Here is a 13,068-nt window from a genome sequence, read left to right on the forward strand (position 1 = left end):
ACTCCCGTCCACACCGGTGCTCGGATCTAAGGGCTGTTTGGTTGCTACCCTGAGCAACATGCCTGAGGTTTTTTCATGCCTGAGGGTTGCCTGAGCCTGCATAGCCAAGTTGCCTGACCAGGCACATGTGAAAACCTAACTATGTTTGGTTGATGCCCTGAAACAATGCCTGAGAGGATAGAACACCTCGGCAGTGTTTGGTTCATTCTTGGCCTGAGAGTACAGTCACCATATGTTATTGAGATGGTGAGATTACCCTTACATATAGTTTGCTAGTTCTTTGACATGAACATCCACAAAGCATCATACATGCAGAGATGTGCAAATGGCAATATAGAAATATTGAAATAATAAATTTACCATTAAACATCCAAACTAGATCATCATACATCATTGTTGTAGCCAATAATACGTTAGGTTAGAGATAGCACAAAAGTAAAGAGCCACAAAGCTATCGGGTTATCAATTGCTAGAGCACGACCGCTAGCATATTAGCATGTCATAGCATGAAACACTATAGTACCCAAATTAATATTTAGCAATTGTTTAAACACACATAGTGCAGCAATTGCATAACCAAAAGGGTGCAACAAAAATCAGACCCTAATCAACCACGAATAGCTTTTGCAACCAATATGCACTTGTAACTCACTAGAAACCTGGATCATCACCGGATCAGAACTTGTAGACCCAACGCTCAAGGTTTTCTTGACCCATGCTTATAAGAAAACCACGATGAGCTTGGAATTCTGGCTTGCAAAGGTGTAGTCCCAGTCTCATCTTATCATCAGGTTCTAGGACATTTTGAGCATGTTCCATAGAGGAGCATTTGGATCTGGGGGGGCTGCAGTTTGTATTGGTTTGTCAAGGTTATTTTTTATTCCAACCAAGGTATTGGTGATCAGTCCATCAACATCATCATCACCATGCAATGTATTTGTGTTTGGTCTTAAGCTTGTTACCCTTGTTGTTATGTGATTGGGGCAAGGTCTTTGGCTTTCCACACCTTTTGAAACTCCTTCTGTTTGCCTTCTAACCACTCATATTACAAGATGAAACTTGGCTAACTGATGCAGCTGCACTAAGGGTTGCCACCTCCTTGCAATCATCACTATCTGACTCTAACTTGTCTGAGTCTTCCCCCTGTGGAACTTTGGTTTCAGCATAGGTTGACATATCATTAAGAAAATCAAAGTCTTCAGTCTCATCATCAAAATCAGTAGCACTAGAAGGATCTTGCATATATGTTCCATTGGCTGAGGAACCACTAAACAATTCTTGCAATTTGTCGAAGAACTGAATTGGCTTTGAAAGAATTCCACGGCCATTTATCTACCACGAAAAAAACATCAGTAACTTCTAATGCATTTAATAAATATCATGTATCTTAAGTAATAAGTGATTACCAATAGTAAATCCAAAGTAGATTACGATAGAGTCAGCATTCTGTTTGTTTCATCCCAGCCATTACCACTGTCATTCAGATGGCGAGCTACCAGCCCCCAATTCTCTTTGTGACACCTATAGTGGCGCTGAACTTGATCAGCGGTGTAAGTACTGCCATACTTTGCATTTATAGCTGATGTGCAAGCAGTGCGATGTATCTTCTTAATTACTCCTTTTGGTGGCAACTTCAACTTTTTTTCAATGTACCAATCAATAAGAAATTTACAGAGTGCTGGGGGCCAATTTATAGGTTTTGCCCTCACAACCCCTTTGCCTGCCTTGCCTTTGCCTTTGCCCTTGCCATTACTGTTGCTCTCTCCTACATCTATGGTGTGAACTACAAAGCAATGCATGACATAGGTAATAATGGTATCCGATGGAGAACATATAAACAAATGCAACAATAAAGTGAGATAAAAAAATAGTTCACCCCAAAAAAGGTGCTAGCAGAACAATTCATAGATAAATAGGTCATAGCCATATAACAATATCCATGGGAACACAACACCAAGTAATGCTGGCATACACTAGTTGATAATGGCAGTATACAATAGTTGATATTGCCACTAATGTTCGTCCCACATAACATTAGCTAGATTGTTTCGAAATTCCATCCATTGCCTATGCTCCTCCCCTTGATCTGTAGCTACTCTAGCTGATCTAGGTAGTTCATTAAACCAACGAGTTTCATCATATACAAGGTTGTCGGGACCATTATCAAGGATCCAATTATGGAGCACACAGCACGCTATCACTATCTTCACTTGGACTTTATATGGAAAGAAAGGCTTGCTAGCAAGAATTTTGAAACGATTTTTTAAGGTTCCAAATGCTCTCTCAACAGATGTGCGAAGAGAGGAATGCCGAAGATTAAATAATTCTTGGGGTGTTTCTGGTGCTCTCCCGCCTTCGTACTCTTTCAGATGGTACTAAACTCCTCTAAATGGTGGAAGTATACCAGGTCTTGCCGCCTACCCTGCATCGGCTAAATAGTATTTTCCTACAACACATAAGATGAATGGGTTTATTGTTTTATCACAGGATACTATACACCTAAAAATACTAGCACCTCATGCACACCTTCAGGTATTTGAATTCCATTTGATCTTTTAAGGGCATCCTCCAGCACTGCTGAGTCATGTGCCGAGCCCTCCCATCCAGCAAGCACATATGTAAACCTCAAATGAAAGTCAATTGCAGCAAGTACATTTTGAGTTGGATATGACTTGCGACCTCTAAACCTGTTAACTATGCTCTCAGGGACAAATGGAGGGATGTGTGTGCTGTCAAGTGCCCTAGGGTTGAAAGTGATTCGGATAATTTCCGTCCGACCGGAGCTTTTTTCGGATTCGGATAGTTTTGGTCGGATATATCTGGAAATTTTCGAATTCGGAAAAGAATTCGGATATGAAAACAAATATGATATAGGTGATATCCGCCGGAATCGGATATCCGTCGGATATTATCCGGTATTTTCCATCGGATATCCGACTTATATATAAGGCTGCCATAGCCTATAAGCCAACCCAACTAAAAAGAGGAGCCAAATCAGACTTCTTGGCAAAAATGAATTTCGAATTAAATTTTATGATACTAAATGAACTCATATGAAAAAGTTGTCAGAAACAAAGTTGTAGAACTCATTGAGATCTACCAATTTTATTTTGGTCATTTCTCCATCCGAGTTTGATTGAACTATATAAAATTTGAATTTTAAAATATAATAAATTCAAATAATTTTTCGGGTAGTAAATGATTTCAAATGGAAAAATTGTTAAAAACAAAGTTGTATAACTTATCAAAGATCTACAACTTTTATTTTTGTCATTTTTCTATATGACTTTGTTTGAACAGTTTAAATTTGAATTTAAAAATATGACAACTTCAAACAATATTTTGAAATATTGAATGATTTCAACTGAAAAAGTCATCAACAACAAAGTTGTATAACTCATCAAGATCTATAACTTTTATTTTGGTCATTTCTTCATCTGACAAAGAGATAGTAACATTGTTCACAAAATTTACATATCTCTCATTTGGTTTATAAACTATAAGAGAGATATGTAAATTTTGTGAACAATATTACTATCACTTTATCGGATGAAGAAATGACGAAAATAAAAGTTGTATGTCTTGATGAGTTCTACAACTTTTATGTTCATGACTTTTTCAGCTGAAATTATTTACTGCTTCAAAATATCATTTGAAGTTTTGAAATTCAAATTTTTAATTGATAAAACAAAGTCACTAGAAAAAATGGCCAAAATAATAGGAGTAATGTTAACGACCATATTTGGTAAATCACTCATTAGATTTGGGGTCAAAGCCGAAGCAAATTTGGAGGAAATCGATGATCACAGAAACAAAGTGTGAATCGGCTGCAAACCGAATCGGCTACGGTGTGCATCAGCTGAAACTGAATCAGACGAGGAAAGCCGATGTAGCCGATTTCGATAAAGGGATATCAATGTCACTGTCGGATTCGGTTAACATGCTTCATGAGGATTGCTACGTGCGATTTGAGTCCGAAGAAGACAATTGTATCTATTAATTAGGATATTTTGTTAGTTTCCTATTTATCTTTAGGAAAGTGTGTTTAGTGTCCCTTAAGGACTTTATATTTTCCTTTTATCTTTAGGAAAGTTTATTTCTTGTCCTACAAGGACTAGTATCTCGCATGGGTATAAATATGTACACCCGGGGTCATTGTAATCTATCTCTTGATCACAGCTACTCTCGGTGCATCACCACCCTCTTTTCTGAGGTTTTACTTATCAACCGGTGGAATTTGGCACCTGATGCGGGGCTGCATCGGTTCAGTTCGATCTCCGGCGAAGGGGTAAGTCCAATGTTCCGTCGGCTCAGGCAATTGTATCATGTACATTGGCGTCGTTCAAGGCTGCCCAGTACATTCGACCTCTTGGATTGCTCTGGTTTGGATAATATATTTGCTTGGGTATTTATCATATGTCTATTGTTAATCTAGTATTAGCATCTTGATTTAGCTCTATTGGTTGTCTCTCGCTTTAGGGTTTCTGCCAGTATCGGCTAAATCGCCTTGCTAGATTAGATTAGCTTAGGCATCTACCACCTTGAAAATCAGTCAAGGGCTTGATCATCTAGATATTGTGTTTCTTTACATACTTAGTGCTGCATCAGTTAAGTTTGATCTACCAAGTCGTGCTTAGAATCATAATCCTTAGCCTGCTTTTTGATTGCCAATAAGGGTTTCATCGGGGTTTCAGCCGATGAGTTATCTGGACGTTGCATCGGCTTACAAGGATTGCATATAAGTTGGATTTAGCCGGTGATAACAAATATTATACATCAATATCTTAGCATAAAGTGGTGACGGAATAATAGCTGATACACATTAGATTCACTTCATCGGCTATGCTATGAATATTTATAATCACTTTCTTGAAGTGTTTTTAGATATAAGTGATTTATACTGTCTCGGCACACTGTCTGATCTATCCCAATCACTTGGTTTAAACATATTTTGAGAAATAGATTATATATCATTGATATCTACAGCCGATCGAGCAGATCTAACCTTTTTCTTACCTCCAGCCGATGTATGTTTCAACCTTCGGATCAATGCTTATTCTATTATCCCGTTGTTAACCGATTGGTTTCTACTGGATTATGTTATTGTTATATTATATTATCATCAGCCGATTGCCTCTATATCATTATATACAACAAGTATCAGATTCTACATTGGACATCTAGCTGATTGCTCAAAACCCTATTGCTATCGGCTGACATCGTCATTGGCTGGAATTACTACATCGGCTTGCCAGCCGATCGGCCTTCTGATCTACTGTTTGTATATCTTGTCAGTTGAAGGATCAAACTGACTGGCACGCCCGCATCTTATCAAGATTTGGACCTGCACTGGAGCTAAGCAGATCTCCCAGGCCGTTGTGTGTTTTTTGCATCAACAAGTAAAAACACGGTAACATGATAGAGCATGATTTTAGAAACATTTAGGAAAAAGAATCATCCAATTTGGAGTTCATATGAGTGAGATAAACTAGTTTCAAATTTTCAAATTTTATTTTTGCATACGGCTCCTTAAGGTGGTCCGCATGCAAAAATAAGTTCATTTTGGCGTCTTAAGGAGTCGTATGCGAAAATGCCGACGTGGCAAGTTGTGGTCCATTTGTAAAAATTATAGGGTCTCGTACACAAAAATCGTTTTTGTAGTAGTGAGGGGTTTTTATATTTCGATTAATATTCGTCACCGTATTCGTTTCGCTTCATATTCGCTCCGTATTTGTATTCGATAATATTCGATTCCGTTTTCATATCCGAGTTTCCGATTCCGATTTCGATTCCGAAAAAATTATGAAAACGAATATGATAGAGTTAGTTTTCGACCGTATTCGATCCGTTTTCATCCCTAAAGTGCCCCAATGCAATCCTAAGTTAGAAGAAAATATTATTACACAAACAAGACAGCTATATTAAGTCAAATGTTAAATATATTTAGCACTATATACCTCAAAATATGGGTAGAACCGTCTAGGATTACTATCTTTGAATGGGTATCTACTGACCTAAGCTTTATCATATCTTTAGCAAGATAACATATAGCCCTCAAAACCTCATTGAAGTACCAGCCCACTGTCTTACCCGATCTTTTGACAAAAAATCCAATCACACGATTTCTCAAATTGTGACCAACTGTGTGCAGGAACATAGCTAATTGTTCTTCCACTAAGACATGAATAGTGTCACATAGTATGCCATTATCACGTAAATAGGAGGCAAGCTTCCAGAACACTGCTTTCCTCATCCGAAGTTGATTGATGCAATCTGTATCACTCCCATTGTACAAATCATCTAATCTTGTTTTTTTACCAGATCCCTATCTACCAATGGACCATATTTCCTTAGACGTCGTCTTTTTTTTACATGGCGCCGCCACCGAATAATTGCAAACACAACAGCTAAAACACCCAATGTTCTAGTCTGTTGCTGGACAATATACTGATGAGTTGGATCTAGATCCATTGTTCTGACCATATATGACAAATAAACAAGAAATAGGTGAAAGAAAATACACATCATATACATATATAAAGTAATATTACAGTACAGGCTCACATTGATTTATTCTAACAATCACGCTTTTTCCAGATTTGGTGAAAAAAGAAATAACAGGCTAACAAGAGAGGGAAAATGTTCTAAAAAAATCAAGAGAGGGGAACGCAACAAAAAAAAGCTTGAGACTGTGTTCTCACCTTGCAATTTCAGATCTGACAACAAGCCTTTCGATGGAAACATTTCAGTATGCACATGCAGAGAGAAGGAGAGAGAACATGTTGATTCGTTGAGGATTTGTAAAAGAACTTGAGCCTTCACTAGCCTTCAGCCTTCACTCTGCTAGCTCGAGCAGATCACAGATAGGAGTCAGCTAGCTCGAATATGTTGAATGCAGTAGGATTTTAGCACAGTAATAAATGCTCACCACTGGATCTGCAAGCTGGAGTGGTTTCCCGGCCATCATCCCGCAGCCATGGAGCAGATTTTGCGTGGATTTGCTTTTGTGAAGGCTAGGCTAGTAGAACAAGGTGGGGAAAGTGGTCTCCAGATTCCTCTTCTTGACTGGGGTGAGGGGTGATTATACCAGGCTAGTTGGAGTGGCTGGCTCAGGCGACCGATTTCTATCGCCTAAGTCAGGCGTGTGAGCTCAGGCAGGTTTTTTCAGGCTAGAATCATAGGGCACCAACCAAACACACCTCAGGCAAGTGTCAGGCATGAGCTCAGGCCAGGCTTTTTAGCTCAGGGTAGTGTTAACGACCAAATTTGGTAAATCGTGCATTAGATTTAGAGTTAGAACCAAGGCAGATTTGGAGGAGCATGGCGGTTGCGGAAACAGAGTACAAATCGGCTACGGTATGCATCAGCTGAGACAGAATCAGATCAGGATAGCCGATGTAGCTGATTCCGATAGGGAGAAGGCAGAATCATTGTTGGATTCGATTGAGGTGCTTCGTGAGGATTGCCACGTACGGATTGAGTCCAAAGAAGACAATTGTATCTATTAATTAGGATATTTTATTAATTTCCTTATAGGTATTGTCGGTTAGAGTTTGTGTTAAGGAGTTATCCTTATTTTGGGTTGTAATAGAGATAAGAGTCGTGTCCGACAAGGACGTATTGTGTAATTCTGGGTATAAATAGAACCCAGGGTCGTGTAAATCAAACAACAATCAGTTCAATCACAAATTCGGCGCATCGCCACCCTTTTACTTTTCTTGCTTTTGACGAGTTCTTGCTTTCGAGTTGGGCTGCATTGACTTTGATCTCCGACAAGAGGTAAAGTTTGTTATGGCGGCTTGTGTTCTCGGGATTAGTGCTTCAATCTTTATGACACTCTAATCTAGTTTATGTAAGTTGTCGAGTTATCATATATGCTGTATAATTTAGATCAATACTGCAATATAACCATAACGGCTAGCATCTATTATCACATAACAGCCGATAGGGTTATATATCAGTGTTGGTTTAGATTATATAGTATATCCACCGTCTCAAAAAGGCTTCCATCAACTTGATCATCCAGATATTATGTTTCTTTACATACTTAGTGCTGCATCAGTTAGGTTGGATCTACTAAGTCGTGTTTAGAATCATAGTCTCTAGCCTGTTTTATGATTGCTAACAGAGATAGCATTGGGGTTTCAGCCGATCTTACCTGATTTAGTTATCTTGTTTACTTGATATACTAAATCTGCTTTTTACTGTCATAAAATATATTAAGCTCATTATTAATCTGATTAGGACATCCTAATGTCAGATTGATATTTGTTTAGTATATTTTAATATTAATATCTCAGCATAAAGTGGTATCGGAGTAATAGCCGATACACGTTACATTCACTTCATCGGCAATGCTATGAATACATACAATCTCTGTCTTGTGGTATATTTGAACATAAGTGATTTATACTGTCTCGGCGCCCTGTCCGATCTATCCCAATCACTTGGTTTAAATATATTTCGAGATATAGCTTATATTCTATTGGTATCTACAGCCGATTGGGTAGATTTAACCTTCCTTTGCTTTATTCATCACAGCCGATCTGATATACTCTACATCAGCTTAATGCTCATTGATATGTCATCGGCAATCAGCCAATCGGCTATCATTGATGGACTTACTTCGTTTTCTTTCTTTGTTTCTTATTGGTTGTAGGATCAAACCAATTGGCACGCCTAGAACCCGAAAGTAAGATTTGGACCTGCATTGAAGTTGAGCAGATCTCCCAGGCCAGTGTGTGGTTTTTTGCATCAACAGGTTGCAACCAAACACCCCCCTAAACCGTGCGCACCAAACCCTAGCGTCGTGTCCCGCCTACGCCCATCACTCGTGGACTGAATCGCCGCCATGTGGGTCCCGCTCGTGCGCCCTGCAGTGAACCGCATCCACCGGCCTGCCTCGTACCCGCGCCGCTTGGGTCGTGGCCAGCCGGCCTGCTCGGCCTCGCCCGTGTGGGCTGCCTTCCCGCGTGCGCACGCCGCACGCCGCACGCCGACCCGTTTCGCCCGGACGTGCCCGCGCATTTCTTTGGGCCACGTCTCACGCTCAGCCTAAAAGTCTGAATTACGTCCCTCTTCCTTTTCTTTTCCGAAGGAATTCATAAATCCTTTTCCCTTTAGACAAAAAACAAAATTATCATAGTAAAATTCATTTCTCTTCAATCGTTCGTCCGATTGACTCCATTCAACTTCCAATAATTCTCTAGAGTTGAGATCCATCTAATGGCACTATTAATTAGTCTAAATGGGATCTTTCTTTTGGTCTTGTGTAGGTTTTTAAGTGTTTTGCGTATATTTGCGGTTGTGGATTTTTCGTTTGAGCGCGGATTTCAAGAAGCTTCGTGAAGGCCTTGAGCAAGGCAAGTCACCCTTGACCATTTGCTCCTATAATTGAAAGGTCATTATTATTTTGTTTACAACTTGCATTGTTAGGAATACACACATAACTTGCTTGCCCTCGGTTTGCGTGCCAAATCGACGGACCTACCCAGTAGTCGCACTACTTTCCCGTAGGCCGACATACCCTAACTTCTTGTCGCTCCACCTTTGTGGTACTTCGGTATCCGTGCTCTCTGAGCGCGAGTACCAACTACTCCACATACAGCGTTGATTGTCGAAAACTTGGGAAATGGGTCCAAGAAGCCTTGAAAATCCGACACGTGGTGTCAGTGTGTTTGAAAATAAAATAGATTTTGAAAACTTGCGATGCGGGTGTTGTGCCTATGTGGCGATGTCCCGTATTCGCATATAAGGACCAATTCTTGTGGGAAATTCATCAAGCATAACAAGTGCAACCACATGGTGTTATGGGACACGCTGGCTAAGTAACTAGTCGGTTCAGGGAAACCTCGCATGCCAATAGTTGGAGAATGCCGGGATGCCGTGGTAGGGCATCTTTGGGGTTCTTGGTAAGGCAAGAAAGAGAAGCATGCCAGATTACCGGTTGAGGTGGTTGGAGATGATTTGTAAAACTAAAATAACTCATTTGTGAGAGGATTTGATCCTTCTATGTGGCATGTGGTAACCCTGGGTTGGCTTTGGAAAGGCTTTGTCACGAACCTCCGACACCAGCCAGTGTTTGGAGAAAGTTCGTGTTGTGTGGGTAAAGTGTACCCCTCTGCAGAGGTTAATTAGCTGTTCGAACAGCCGTGCCCACGGTCATGGGCGGATGTGAGGTGTTTCCCATTGCGTAGTTTTGTTTGCATGTGCTTTGTGAAAAGTTGTTATGGATTGGGAATCATATCCAGATTCAGCCTTTGTGGCAGATGGATGACCTGGGTGGTCAGAAACGGATCTGTGTGATTCGGGATGTCTGCGGGCATCATAGACTAGGCTTCCCGAGTGGAAGCAGATTGTTGTGCTGCGGGACAGCGGGACTCTTTGAGTCTGAGAAAATGAAAAAGGCTCAGGTATCCAATTAATAAGTGAAATGGCTCTATGAGCTGAGAAGCAATGATCCGACCTGGGAAGTCAGTGCACTACCAGTTGAGTTGTTGAAAAGCATCTATTAAGTTGAATCGAGACGTAAGTCTCTTTTCGACCCAAACTTAAAAAGAGAAAAATCACTTAGTGGTTTCAAAATGGTTCCAAATAAAAGATTTGCAAAACAACCTTGCCTCTCATTCAAGCTTCCACTAAACACCTAGGTTCCTGTGACTTGCTGACTACATAAGTACTCACCCTTGCTCTATATATATAGTTCCTCCGTCCTAAAGGTGAAGATGAAGTGAAATGAAGATTGGGGTTTCGTCCTGGTTCCTAGCCATCACCTGTAGTGTTGGGTGTTTGTCCATTGGTTCCGCTGTTGTTGCTATTGTTGGTGTTGTTTCGTCCATGTCGTCGGTTGCATTCTCAGGCTGTCCTGAGCTACAACTTAAGTTAAGGTAAATAAGTCCTCTATTTATTTTAAGGATTGCAATGATTCATAATTGTCACCGTGGGTACCAGCGCTATGTCCTGGGACTGGTACCGAGATTGCTGTGTCGTAGCAAGCGATTCGCTGTTTTTCCTACGACACGCTCCTGTCAGGTGCCGTTGTACGGCGGTGCCAGATAGGGGTGTGACACTTGGCTGGTAAACAACCATATTAACTTGGCAGGCACTATTATAATCTTAACATTTATCTTTCTCTCCGAACAATAGAACCTAGGAAACTCAAATTGAAACCTAATCGCGTGGGAGTGCTTGCAGTCCGAAACTTTTTTTAAAACATGGTGTGTCTTTGGCAGTTTATGGTACATACAATCGTATGGATCGTCAGTACCAATCCCGTAAACACCACTAACATCAACATGATATGACTCATATCCATTGTCCTCCAGAACTTGATTGCCTTCATCAAAATCATTGTCCGTACCTTCTGCATCCTCAACCCCCCTATAGAATGATGCATGACACAATATATTTTAATAATGGATAAGATCATTTAACTGTTAAAGTGATTTTTGAGAACTCACCATCGGCGATACTATTGATGCAAAAAACACACACTAGCCAAAGAGATCTGCTTAACTCTAGTGCAGGTCCTAAATCTTGCTTTTGGATTCAAGGCATACCAGTTGGTTTGATTCTGCAACCAACAAGAAAACAAAGAGAGGAACAAAGTTAAATCCATCAATGATAGCCGATCGGCGGGTCGCCAATGACGTATCATTGAACATTGATCCGATGCAACGTATGTTAGATCAGCAATGACTAATAAAGTGAAACGAAAGTTAGATCTACTCAATCGGCTGTAGATATTAATTATATATAATCTAAATCTCGAAATATATTTAAACCAAGTGATTAGGATAGATCGGATAGGGAGCCGAGACAGTATAAATCACTTATGTCTAAACATGCTTCAAGACAGATATTATATATACTCATAGCATAGCCGATGAAGCGAATCTAACATGTATCAGCTATTACTCCGATACCACTTTATGCTGAGATATTAATATAAAAGAAATATACTAAACAAGTATTAATCTAGCATCAGGATGACCTAATCAGATTAATGAAGAGCTTAATATACTTTATCACAGTAAGGTCTCAATATAAAGGACAGATTTAGCATATCAAGTAATCAAGATAACTAAACCAGGTAAGATCGGCTGAAACCCCGATACTATATCTATTAGCAATCATAAAGCAAGCTAGATCTCATGATTCTGATTAAACATAAAAAGAAACATAAGATCTGAAACAAGTCGATGAAAGCCTTTTTGAGATGGTGGATATACTATATAATCTGAACCAACATTGATATATAACCCTATCGGCTGTCTTCTGATGATAGATGCTAGCTGATGAGGTTAGATAACAATATCGATCTAGATTTTATAGCATATATGATAACTCGACGATTTACATAAACAAGATTAGAGAGTCATAAAGATGGAAGCACTAATCCCGAGAACACAAGCCGCCATAACAAGTTTTACCTCTTGTCGGAGATCGAAACCGATGCAGCCCAACTTGACAAGAACTTGTCGAAACAAGAAAAGTAGAAAAAGGGTGGCGATGCGCCGAAAGTGTTATTGACCTGATTGTTGTTTTAATTACATGGTCCTGGGTCCTATTTATACCCAAAATACATAATATGTCATTGTCGGACACGACTCTTATCTCTATTACAACTCAAAAGAAGGAAAAGTCCTCTAAGCAAACCCTTATCGACAAATTCTATAAGGAAACTATTAAAATATCCTAATTAATAGATACAATTGCCTTCTTCGGACTCAATCTGCACGTGGCAATCCTCATGAAGCACCCCAACCGAATCCGACGATGATCCTGTCTTCTCTCTATCGGAATCGGCTATGTCGGCTTCCCTTGTCCGATTCAGTCCCAGCCGACACACACCGTAGCCGATTCGGTTCACAGCCGATTCATACTCTGTTTCTATAACCACCGGCTTCCTCCAAATCCGATTCGGTTCTAACTTTGAATCCAATGGACAATTTACCAAATTTGGTCATAACACATGCCCCCCAAGTCCGCGATATTTGGAATGTTGCGGATTTGCTCAATCTTATCTCAGAGACAATCTAGGGTTTCTTTTCCGTTTCGACTGTTATC

At 40.0% G+C, this 13,068-nt stretch overlaps 1 long non-coding RNA gene and 1 pseudogene across 1 annotated transcript; both read right to left on the bottom strand.

Annotated features, from left to right (window-relative positions):
• Positions 1–436: 436 nt before the first annotated feature.
• Positions 437–7,093, bottom strand: LOC9267445 (uncharacterized; annotated as a pseudogene).
• On the bottom strand, positions 1,906–4,086 carry LOC112936930 (uncharacterized). The gene is made up of 2 exons (XR_003239444.2): positions 2,527–4,086; positions 1,906–2,446 (listed from the first exon to the last, which is right to left on the bottom strand). It is a non-coding gene; the product is annotated as an uncharacterized lncRNA (long non-coding RNA).
• Positions 7,094–13,068: the final 5,975 nt, after the last annotated feature.

The sequence above is a fragment of the Oryza sativa genome, chromosome 11 (assembly GCF_034140825.1).
Source record: "Oryza sativa Japonica Group chromosome 11, ASM3414082v1".
In the NCBI taxonomy this organism is placed as follows: Eukaryota; Viridiplantae; Streptophyta; class Magnoliopsida; order Poales; family Poaceae; genus Oryza; species Oryza sativa.